The following is a 13,426-nucleotide window of genomic DNA, read 5'->3' as shown; positions in this document are numbered from 1 at the left end:
ACAGTCAACCAAACAGTTATGATGCTGTTTTCCTGTGTACTTAATAAGCTGAGACCAGACATAATAATAATAATAATAATAATAATAATAATAATAATAATAATAATAATAATAATAATAATAATAATTTATTATTTATACTGTCATTATCTCCCCATGAAGAGAAGACTCATCCCATCCCAAACTCCTTTCAGTTCAATCACATGACCCAGCAACCCAACCCAGTAGAAGTTACCTTGGCAAAAAGTTTGGTGTAAGTCACACCTGCTTGGCAAGCATTGCTCTGAACTGGGGAACTGTTTTATTGTTTTAACTGGTTTAAATGTTACGCTTTATATTGTTTGTTTAATTGTATATTTTAATAAAAGATGTTTAAAAGTTGCTGTGTGTTTTAATTATATCTTGACTTAATAGTTGTTAAATGCTTAGAAGCCATTTTGGCATCTAACCAGTATGGAAAATTAATATGATGATGATGATGATGATGATGATGATGATGATGATGAAAGCAGCCTTACCTCTGTGTCCTAGTATATATGATTTGGACCAATTACATTATTAACCCAAGCAGTTGTACACATTTAATATACGATATGGCTTAAACTTAATTTTGAAAGCAGCATGCATGGATCTGAAGCATTTGCATATAAGTTCAGCCAGCTGTGAACACTGAAATAATGATTGCATTTCTTTCTAAAAGGCTCCTAGTCCTGCATTTGGGACTGAGAATTCAGGAGTTACGGTCAGATTTTATAGGGTATAATCGAAAAGTAATGTTTATGCTGAGGTTCATACATGAATAATAAGAGCTGGATGTGTGTCCCCAAAAAGGAAAGACCACTTTCCTTTGTTAGCTTTGCAGGCCTCAAGGAGTCTGACTGAATGTCATTTCAGGACAGCAGCGCCTATTTCCCTGCCTGTACTTCAAGGAGAACCATCTGACATTTTCTTCTTCTATTACTGACTTACGGCATGATGCACGCTTCCTTAGCTGCTCAGGTAGCATGGGGATTTAGTGTGTGGTGCTGTTTCTCCTTTCTAATTACATTTTTCTAAGAGCTGTGACTGTGGTGAAGAACTTAGGAAATACACTCAACTTTCCATAATTGGAAGAATCATTACCAAGACACACACCGAGAACCTCCTGGTTCGTGAAAATTTGGGGAAACGGAGCGTTGTTCTTTGAGGGAAAGCGAAAAAGAAACAGCTTTGTTGTCCTGAAATAACCTGTAATAATTCTCCTCTGAGACAAAAGAAAAATAGAATAAATTACACAAGTAGACTTGAAGGAATTAGGGGTGCTCATGAAATTCTCCCCCAACCAAATTTCTCCCTGGATTTTGGAGCTACAAATTGCCTGATCTTAGCAACATGCCATTTTTTATTTTCAGACTTCATTCAGATGGATGAACAGAGCAGTGTGGAGCTAACATATTCCACCCCTCCTTACTGTACAGGTTACCAACACGTACGAACCTACTGTACATTGATTAAAACACTGCAAAAAAGGGAAGCTTTATACATTGGACAATAGCATCAAAAGTCTTTGTTCCGTTGTGATTTAATCAATGCAGAGATGTGCACGTGTGCATCAGGACCCTGTATGAGGGCGGGAAGAGATAAGACTTGAAAAGTGTGGCAAGAAGAGATTGTTACAATTCTGAAGTTAATTTTAGAAAATCTCCAATTAAATCAGAGAACAGGTAGAGCAGAACACGGAGAGGAATCCAACCACAGAGCAATAACAAACTGAACAGTAAGCACCTGCTCATCCCTAGAAGGAATCTGTAAACAGAAGAGGGCAAGTAGAAACTGCAAGAAAATGTTGCACTGTGGAGCCCACCTTCACCCAATCTTTCCCACCCCCTCCTCCACAACAGCCAGCCAGCATTCTGCAGCCATTGGACACACTCAATCCATAGTGGGCTGTCCTGCTACCACACACACTTGGGATGAATTCCTCTTAATTATTTTGTGCAAACCTCAAGAGTTTCCCCCAAGCCTACTGATACCTCCCACTTGGTAACAATTGGTGAGGTATGGTTACACAAGCAACAGAGTTATGCTTGAACTTGGAAATAGAAGAAATGGTGGCTAGAAACCTCTGTACACAAAAGTATTGCATACAGAATCATAAGCACAAAAAGGAGCTTGTATTCATTGAATGAATGCCTGGAATCTGCTTTTGGTGATTCAGTCCCAAACTGCTCAAGAGTTTGTTAGTGAATATCACAACTAGGTACATTGGGCTGATTGTGTGACTCCTTCCCACTTGACCCATTCCCCCCTTGGGATCACACTGTTCCAATAATAATAATAATAATAATAATAATCCCCATGATTGGTAAACAAGTACAGTACTGTCCACCCCCCCCCCCAATTATAAAATAAATTAAAGGATCTCCCCTACTAGAAGACAAATCACCCACAAGGATTTTTGACACAGAAAATGAGCACAGAGAGGGATTGGGGGGGGGGGGGAGATTGTGTGATCAAGTTGTTTGTTTTTCCCCACAGGAAGAGGGTTTGATCTAAAAATTCCCCTTAAATTGTTCAGTAACTAGTTGGCCATTGTTTTCAATGAACTGATAGCTCCAGATTATCCAGACTTCCATCAATTTTAGCAAAGAAAACTTAGACAAGCATTTTTGCAAAGGAAAATATATATATATATATAGCTATGCTTTCTTTATTAGCAGAAACACCTAAGTATGGTCTAGGATTTGCATTTTTAATATTATTTATGCTTTATACATAATATATATACAGCCTATATTGTGTGTTAGGGGAGGGTAATAGCTTGGGTAGTTTGTCCACTTTTGGTTCCCACCCTGCAATCAGCTCTCACCTGTTGCATCCTAGAAGCTATCAGCCTGCAACAGTGGCCACACCCTGGGAAACAGTTGGACTGGCCAGCTAAACCAGGTGAGGATAGCCAATGGGTCTCACACACTCTAAACCTTTACTGCCTTGCAGCTATCCTCATTCATGAGAAAGGCTTGGGGAATAAACACTGGGGAAAAATCTTTACCTGCTGCCTTGTGGGAGAAGAAAAGGCAAAGGAGTGAACCCTATGTAAATCTGGACTGGAGTCCCTAAGACAGTTGGATAGTGTCTTGTACGCCTCCTCCCGGTAACTCCTGTAGCCAAGCCGATGTCAAATGTATCGCTCTGCTTTCCTTTGGACAACACCAGCAAGGCTGAGATGGGTGTCTTGTTATCTTACACCTCAGAGAGGAGACACACTCCATTACAGTATCTCTCGAGACAGATGGATAGCAGAAATTGCACTATTCCTATGCAATAACCAATGATGTGAAACTGCAGCTAGGGTCAGTTGCTCCACACACTGTTGTATGTGCATGAAGGGACTCTGGATCTGTGCTAAATTGGTGCAACTGCCCCAGGTAATAGTCAACTGTGTCAGTTCAGACTTATTATAGGGGGGGGGGGAGATGGACTGCACAAGTTAATTGTGGCATTTCCATGTACAAACCATGTCAACGCTCGCTGGTGCAGATATACACAAAGAGCATTATTCACACATGCAGCAAGGAACTGGTATGTTTTGAAAGGCACGTAGTTTCATTCTTCATCTTTGCCCATGGCTTATAGTCTAGTTGGAGAGCGTTATGGAGGTGTGTTAAGGCAGGTGAGCAGTTAATCACTTCAACCCTGCAGAAATATAACTACCTAAATCAGTCTAATGGACAAGCTGCTCCCTGCAATCAATTTCTCCTTGTACTGAACTAGACAGACTAAGAACCTTCTCTTTGATACATCTGTAATTTGACTTAATCGGAAGTTGACCATCATGGAAGAACATGCCTCTGCAAAAAATATATCTCCGTTGTAGGCAAGACAAATCCATCAGGGAAGGATCCATTTAAGGTTAAATATAATCAGGGAAAGCCACCTGTTTTGAAGGCTTAACCAGAGTTTCACTTCTCACCCCTAAGGTCTGAGAGATCACACACAGACACAGACACAGACGTGAAACACACATCAGCAGAACCAGCAATGCTGCAGGCAGTTTCATTCTAAAAGTCATAGTATGGGCTCAGCTCTACACTAACAAATCCCAGGCAGCAAGTCTGATATAATGACAGGATAGGATGACAACTTAAGAGGAACATGTGCGTGGGCAGGAATTAAACTTATTCCCAGACATACAGACTTGGCACTTAAGTCATATGAGAAGAAGTTGGTGAAACAGTATAAAATTATCTAATTGTATTAGGAAAAGAGAACAAGTTATCTAATTCTTGTGTTGTGCTGCCAGAGATCCAGATCAGAGCTTATGGTGTCAGAATTTGTCAAATGCTGAACAAGGTGGAAGAGAAACACAATTAGCTTGTGCCAAAAATAACAGAGTGAGGCAGGTTTCCTCTTCTTCCTTTAATTCTTCTAATAAACAAGATTTTAAGTTTTCCCAGTCTGGGCATACATTGATAGAAATATTCTAAAGAGAAATGGAAGCAGTCAGGGTCATTCAAACACCTGCAAAAAGAAGAAAATGCAACTGAAATGGCCCTGCCTTTCCATTTATAGGCGCAATGATGGCTGTTACAGCCTACCTGGGATCCCAGGTTTTGCCTTTGACCACATACTTTCCCTTTGGCAAGTTCAGTGACTGCTGGTTCATTAAGGGAACTTACCAGGTTCTGTATTGATTATATGGGGGGTTATCTCTCAGAGGATATAATAGATGACTCCACTTATTAGGCTGCAGCCACAAACCAGCCACCTACCTCTTTGCTGCTCCTTTATTCCCTCTTCTGCACAATCCTAGTACCAAAGGTTATGCACCCATGTACATCTATTGTCTAATTCCCTTGCCCCCTTCAGTGTCTTTGCAAGAAAGGCAGGCAGGGAGGCACTATGGGAGCTTGGATCAGTCCCTCTTTTCCGCCCAGAACCCAAAGACACACTGTTTGGCATTTTAATGGAGAGCTTTTTCCAAGGAGTGAGGAGAACTACTGTGACCAATGATTGCACATTTTCCTTGTAGGATATACACTCAACACTTAATTTCTAAAATGAGGAATGTGGGGACACACAATGAGCTACCACGCCTTCTGCCTCGGAAACCCTTCCTCCTAGTCCCAGGTGTGTGGGGCCATTAGTAAAGATCATACTCTAACATCTTCCTATATGAAGATTTCTGTGGGCCATTCTTCTGCCAGGGTGGATATTGATCATATGTTCTCCAAAAGCACTTGGCGAGTTGGGTGAGAAAACTTTTCATCATCAACATGTCACTTTTTGAACATTGCTAATGTAATATAGCCAGCAAAAGGAAACCATTTCTAAATAATTGTGGCCTGTGTGTCTCCTTCATCCAACACATAAATGTGGGGAATTTGCATACCAACTATAGCCTGCAATCCTATACCTATTTATTTCTTTGAAGTATTTTTATACCACCCTTCGATTGTGCTCCCAGGATTCAGTGGGACTTACTTCTATGAAAACATGTATTGCACTGTGCTGTTAGAGTCCTTTGTGAAAGCTATGCACCCCCCCCCCTTGGATCCTGCAACTGCTGAATATGGGCACCATACTGTGCTGCAACAACACCTAGTAAGGCAACTAGTAACCGGTTTCTGTACACTACAAAGATGAAAGCCATTTACTTCCAAGGAAATGTATAAGTAGCAAATGCTTTGCTTTACAGACCATTCTCACTTTAACAAAATAACATTTCTTTCCAGAAGTGTTTCTGGCAGGAGAAAATCTTCAAGGTGAGAGGGCTGCATTATTATGCGTTAAACTTTTCATGAGAGTTTTATACCATTCAGTGCTCTATGCAATGTAATAATCTATGCCAAGATGTATTGGCTCTGGTATAAGTTATTTATGTTATCTCTATATGAAGTTGAGTGTGTATACATTTTTATGTTATCTTTTTCTTTGAACATGATTGATGGTTTTCCCCCCCTCTTCTCTCCTCTGTTTGTAGAATTAATGTAATTTAGTTTATGTTTATATATTGATAAAATTTGTTGCAAAGAGAGCACATTCCCTTGCTATTTTGAGTGGTTTTCCTCCCAGAACCTAGACTAAAAAAATCATTATTATTTGCCTGGAAAATTGATCTTGTACCAGTCTGCCCAGGAAAGCCAGGCTGGGTAGCAAATATCCAAACTACTGACATGGACAAAGGAGCCCTCTTCCCAATTCAGATAGCATGGTACTTTTTGAGCTCATAAACACTCATGCTACTTCCATGCATAACATGATCATGCCTCCCTGTATGACTGTTAAAATGTCCAGACAGAGCCAGAAAGGGTAGGCACTGTACACCAAGTACTGTACTTGTCATAAGAAAGCAAGTCACTTTCAACCTCCTACTGTCTTCTATGTCTAGGAAGTAGGGTGCTGCAGGGTTCTGTCCTGGGCCCATTGTTGTTCAACATTTATAGATAAAGGTATTGAGAGGGTGCTCATCAAATTTGCAGATTGCACCAAACTGGGAGGGGTAGCTAATGCCGCAGAAGACAGAATCGGGATTCAAGATGACCCCAATAGATTGGAGAACTGGGCCAAATTGGGAGAAACGTAAGGTTCTGCACTTAGGCAGGATGGGTGACATCTGGCTTGCCAATAGTACATGTGAAAAGAATGTAAGGGTTTTAGTAGACTACAAGCTTAACATGAATCAACAGTGTGATGAAGCAGCAAAGGAAAAGGAAAAGAAAAAAAGAAAAAGAAAAAAGTGAATGCTCTTGTAGGCTGCGTCAACAGAAGTATGTGTCCTAATCAAAGGAAGCAATAGTATTACTCTATTTTGGCTTGATCAGACCACACCTGGAATACTGTGTCCAATTCTGGGCACCACAGTTTAAGAAGGATGTTGACAAGCTGGAACATGTGCAGAGGAGGGCAACAAAGATGATTAAGGGTCTGGAAACCAAGCCTTATGAGGAGCAGTGGGGGAGTTGGGTATGTTTAGTCTGGATAAGAGGAAATGGAGAGAAGATATGATAGCCCCCTTCAAATATCTAAAGGGTTGCCACATGGGTAGGACCCGAACCAATGGCTTCAAGTTACAAGAAAGGGGATTCCAACTAAACATCAGGAAGACATTTCTGATTGTAAGAGCTGTTAGACCGTGGAACAGATTCCCTCCTTCCTTGGAGTTTTTAAAGCAGAGGTTGGATGGCCATCTGACATGGATACTTTAGTTGAGATTCCTGCATTGCAAGGGGTTGGACTAGATGACCTCAGGGTTCCTTCCACCTTTACAATTCTCTGATTCTATTATTTTTAAACTGTTGCCTCCAATGTCCCTTAGTACACAGACTGTTATTTTTATTTATTAAATGGATTAGTTGCTTTTTCTTGCCAAAGGCAACTCAAAGCGATTTACAAACAACCAAACAGCCTCAAAAAGAACTCCACATAGATACATTAAAATCAGCTGCCTTGAGACCTTTTTCTGTGTTACAAGAGACTAACATGCTCAAATGATGATGACAATTTAAAGCAATATGTCCTAAGCAAGCATGGTAGCAAATTATACAAAAAAGGGCAATGATCTATTATTTGGGAAGTAATCCCAAATGGATCACTGCCTTGTCGTGGCGAAGGGGCTTGAATTACTCAGGGAAGCTATGAGCTATGCCATGCAGGGCCACCCAAGATGGACAGGTCATAGTGGAGAGTTTGGACCAAACGTGATCCACCTGGAGGAGGAACTGGCAACCCACTCCAGTATCCCTGCCAAGAAAACTCCATGGACAAAGACAACAGGCATATAAAAGATATGACGCTGGAAGATGAGCCCCTCAGGTCAGAAGGCGTCCAACATGCTACTGGGGAAGAGCGGAGGACAAGTACAAGTAGATTCAGAGCTGATGAAGCGGCTGGGCCAAAGCCGAAAGGACGCTCAGTTGTGGATATGCCTGGAAGCGAAAGGAAAGTCCAATGCTGTAAAGAAAAGTATTGCATAGGAACCTGGAATGTAAGAACCATGAACCTTGGTAAGCTGGATGTGGTCAAAAATGAGATGGCAAGAATAAACATTGACATCCTAGGCATCAGTGAACTAAAATGGACGGGAATGGGCGAATTCAGTTCAGATGACTATCATATCTACTACTGCGGGCAGGAATCCCGTAAAAGAAATGGAGTGGCCCTCATAGTCAACAAAAGAGTGGCGAAAGCTGTACTGGGATGCAATTTCAAAAATGATAGATTGATCTCGATACGAATCCAAGGCAGTCCTTTTAACATCACAGTAATCCAGGTTTATGCACCAACTTCCAGTGCTGAAGAAACTGAAATTGACCAATTCTATGAAGACTTACAACACCTTATAGAAATGACACCAAAGAAGGATGTTCTTCTCATTATAGGGGATTGGAATGCTAAAGTAGGGAGTCAAGAGATAAAAGGAACAACTGGCAAGTTTGGCCTTGGAGTTCAAAATGAAGCAGGGCAAAGGCTAATAGAGTTCTGTCAGGAGAACAAGCTGGTCATCACAAACACTCTTTTCCAACAACACAAGAGACGACTCTACACATGGACATCACCAGATGGGCAACATCGAAATCAGATTGATTATATTCTCTGCAGCCAAAGATGGAGAAGCTCTATACACTCAGCAAAAACAAGACCTGGAGCTGACTGTGGCTCTGATCATCAGCTTCTTATAGCAAAATTCCAGCTTAAACTGAAGAAAGTAGGAAAAACCACTGGGCCAGTAAGATACAATCTAAATCAAATTCCTTATGAATACACAGTTGAAGTGAAAAACAGGTTTAAGGACTTAAGATTTGGTGGATAGAGTGCCTGAAGAACTGTGGATGGAGGCTCGTAACATACAGGAGGCAGCAACGAAAACCATCCCAATGAAAAAGAAATGCAAGAAAGCAAAGTGGCTGTCCAATGAGGCCTTAAAAATAGCGGGGGAGAGAAGGCAAGCAAAATGCGAGGGAGATAGTGAAAGATACAGGAAATTGAATGCAGATTTCCAAAGAATAGCAAGGAGAGACAAGAGGGCCTTTCTAAACGAGCAATGCCAAGAAATAGAGGAAAATAACAGAATGGGAAAAACCAGAGATCTGTTCAAGAAAATTGGAGATATGAAAGGAACATTTCGTACAAAGATTACCACAATTAAGGACAAAAGTGGAAAGGACCTAACAGAAGCAGAAGACATCAAGAAGAGGTGGCAAGAATACACAGAGGAACTATACCAGAAAGATATAGAGGTCTCATACACCCCAGGTAGTGTGGTTGCTGACCTTGAGCCAGACATCCTGGAGAGTGAAGTCAAATGGGCCTTAGAAAGCCTTGCTAACAACAAGGCCAGTGGAAGTGATGATATTCCAGCTGAACTATTTAAAATCCTAAAAGATGATGCTGTTAAGGTGCTACACTCAATATGCCAACAAGTTTGGAAAACTCAGCAGTGGCCAGAGGATTGGAGAAGATCAGTTTACATCCCAATCCCAAAGAAGGGCAAGTGCCAAGAATGCTCTAACTACCGCACAATTGCATCATTTTACACGCTAGCAAGGTTATGCTTAAAATTCTACAAGGCAGGCTAAGCAGTACGTGGACCGAGAACTCCAGAAGTGCAAGCTGGATTTCGAGGGGCAGAGGAACCAGAGACCAAATTGCAAACATGCGCTGGATTATGGAGAAAGCTAGAGAGTTCCAGAAAAACATCTACTTCTGCTTCATTGACTACGCAAAACATTGACTGTGTCGACCACAGCAAACTATGGGAAAGTTCTTAAAGAAATGGGAGTAGCCTGATCACCTCATCCGTCTCCTGAGAAATCTGTATGTGGGACAAGAAGCTACAGTTAGAACTGGATATGGAATAACTGATTGGTTCAAAATTGGGAAAGGAGTACGACAAGGCTGTATATTGTCTCCCTGCTTATTTAACTTATATGCAGAATTATCATGCGAAAGGCTGGCTGGATGAATCCCAAACCGGAATTAAGATTGCCGGAAGGAAAAATATCAACAACCTCAGATATGCTGATGATACAACCTTGATGGCAGAAAGTGAGGAGGAATTGAAGAACTTTAATGAGGGTGAAAGAGGAAAGCGCAAAATATGGTCTGAAGCTCAACATCAAAAAAACTAAGATCATGGCCACTGGTCCCATCACCTCCTGGCAAATAGAAGGGGAAGAAATGGAGGCAGTGAGAGATTTCACTTTCTTGGGTTCCATGATCACTGCAGATGGTGACAGCAGTCACGAAATTAGAAGACGCCTGCTTCTTGGGAGAAAAGCAATGACAAACCTAGACAGCATCTTAAAAAGCAAAGACATCACCTTGCCGACAAAGGTCCGTATAGTTAAAGCTATGGTTTTCCCAGTAGTATGGAAGTGAGAGCTGGACCATCAAGAAGGCTGATCGCCGAAGAATTGATGCTTTTGAATTATGGTGCTGGAGGAGACTCTTGAGAGTCCCATGGACTGCAAGAAGATCAAACCTATCCATTCTCAAGGAAATCGGCCCTGAGTGCTCACTAGAAGGACAGATCCTGAAGTTGAAGCTCCAGTACTTTGGCCACCTCATGAGAAGAGAAGACTCCCTGGAAAAGACCCTGATGTTGGGAAAGATGGAGGACACAAGGAGAAGGGGACGACAAAGGATGAGATGGTTGGACAGTATTCTCGAAGCTACTAACATGAGTTTGGCCAAACTGCGGGAGGCAGTGAAGGATAGGCGTGCCTGGCGTGCTCTGGTCCATGGGGTCACGAAGAGTCGGACACGACTGAACGACTGAACAACAACAATCCCAAATAGTAATCACAGATATTTGGCACAAGTTGCCAAAGTGAAATCACTTTTAGGTCTCCCTGGTTTAAGTGAGAAAATGAACTCTCCTGCCTACATCAGTTGGAACTTAGAATTGTTCTGTTTTAGAAGAATCTTGCCCACTCTTAGTTCTGGTCCATCCGGGTTCTGATGGTACTACTGTAAGTCTAATAAGAAAGCAATGCACACAATCAATAAAAAACACTAACCCTGCTTGCCATGGGACATGTCTATACCCAGATTAATTTACCTGGTGTGAATACAAATGATAAAAATGCTACTGGGAAATAAATGCAGTTTTATCATTGCTCCTGGGCCAACAAGCTCTTTTTGTGTGTAATTGCTTTATGATGGCACTTGCAATCTAAAAAAATCAACCCGAGAAGGCAATGGTCATTAGTGGAATACTACTGAAGGTCCAGACCAATAGGTCATGGGTAAATTGACAGTCATTCAAATTAGGAACCAAATAGCTAGTATGTAAGGAAGGAAACACAAACCAAGAAGTAAAAAGAAGCCTACAGAAGCAGCCTTTTAATATATTGTTGCAAGAAGCACACAGCGCAAAGTAAAACCCCATCCTACATACTCCAGTTTCCCCTTCCCATCGTTTTCTAGTTTGCAGCAGTAAATATGATTATTTTCTCTTCTGAAAGTCACGTAAAGAACTTTTGCCTCATTCCATGTTGATGGCCCATGGAAAGTTTCTCTTACTAGGCTAGGCTAGCAGTAGCCTCGTGGTGATTTTAGCTTCACTCTTCCATCTGCTAACATAAAGCACACACTTCTCTGCGCTATTCCGCACCGAACATGAACCTTATTCCTTTCAGTGTACAGCAGGCAAACACAGCAAAAAGAGTCTCGCTGTCTCTGGAGACCTGAACTGGTAATGGAAGGTGAGAAGCTGACAATAGCACACTTGTTTCAGTGGTTCTCCAGGGAACCTACAGAGAAAGCAGCTGCCAGAGGGCACCATCACTATATGTTGGCAACAGAGGGAATGTCACCAACTTACTGAAAGGTCCCCTAACTTACAAGGATTCAGGTTAGCAGCAGATCAGCTGTCCTGTTGAAGGAAGCTGTGACTGCAGAGGAGTTATGCAAGTTCCCACTCTGGATGTCACAAAAACCCAAGGCACTTGCCATTTCTGTCTCCCCTTGTTCGCTTCTATGGCTCCCTTGGGATATGATCTTCCCTCGAACTGAGAACCACAAGCTTGTTTGTTTGTTGTTGTTTGTTGCAGCAGGCCAACAGGGCTACCCCCCTGGAAACATGAGTTCCACAAGTGTCAAGTGATGCACACATCAGGGCAAAACCTCTGAGCTTCATATACACCTCCCCCTGATGGCGCCAAGAGGCAGGGAGGAAACAAGGAAGTTCTTACGTATGATTTATTCAGTCATCATGGTATAAAACAAAGAATTCTGGTCATTCCTCCTTAATGGAGCTGATCACACTGAACTCCTCCCCCTTCCCCCTCTAGCAGCAACACTTGCTTCTATGGCATCTGTCTGTGGAACATTATCTTTGTGCTCTTTGTTCTTGCACCCTTGACGAACACCGCATTTTGGGAGAAAGGGGGGTTGGTTATGCTGTCCAATGACATGTCAGCTATCTGCTCTGCCTCCCCTCCTCCTTCTCCTAACATTGCATAACTCTGCTGTTCTCCTGTCTCAGAGCTGCTATCTTCCTCAAAGCCCTGCTGTAATTTGAGACTACCTTTCTCCTTTCTGGAAGCTACAGGAGAAATGGGGAGAGACCTCCACCATACCACCTCCTCCTCTTCAGTCTAGTCCTTGACCCCAATGGGGACTGAGATGCTGGTGAGAGAGCTTGGGGTCAATGGTGATTTGGTGCAGATATGGAACAAAGCCTTATCCCAGGTGCTTGACTGGACAGGAGTGTTTTTGCAACTGTCCTCATATTCTTGAGGTTTCAGTGGCCAACCAGTGTGGATTTTGGATAGGTGTTTCTTTTCTTCAAATCAGAAGGCTGGTATTGTTCTAGAAGATTCTGGCCTTCACTCAAACAGCTCAACAGCAATTGTTGTTCCCTCATGTCTCTGTAAGGTGGCATACCCGCCATGCGCCCCGTTTTAAGCGGGACGGCCCTGCTTTCTTTCAAGGTGCCCTGGATTCTGCCTTCATCCCAGGGTGCCCAGATTTTGTGGGGTGGGCAAGAGCAAGAAGTGGTGGGATGGGTGGGTGGTTGAGGACAGGAGAGAAGCAGCAGGGCAGGGAGGTGGGCAGCGAGGGTGATGGGGTGGTGGTGGTGGGGGGATTGGTGGTCTCTGACTTTGCACTCATGAAATGTTGGTGGATATGAGATGGATATTTGAGAATGATCTGTGTGGGTTTCACACAATGACTTGCTTCCTGGTACCTAAGGGCCTAGGGCAGTTTACAGCCATTAAAACACAATATTAAGACACTTTAAACACCTCTGGGCTAAGTCTAATCCTGAGTTACCGGAGAAATTGTGATGTCTGGTTCAATTACAAATAGGCCCTTTTCTGGGGTGGAGAGCAAATAGCTCTGCTATTTGCCTATGAAGCACCAATTATGGTTGGTGCCAAAAGCTGACTAAAGTCAGTGTACAGAAGTCTCGGCTGTCAAATGTATTGTAATTAGGTGC

This window comes from Lacerta agilis, chromosome 2, assembly GCF_009819535.1.
Source record: "Lacerta agilis isolate rLacAgi1 chromosome 2, rLacAgi1.pri, whole genome shotgun sequence".
NCBI classification, from domain to species: Eukaryota; Metazoa; Chordata; class Lepidosauria; order Squamata; family Lacertidae; genus Lacerta; species Lacerta agilis.
Note: the sequence above shows the minus strand (reverse complement) of the source record.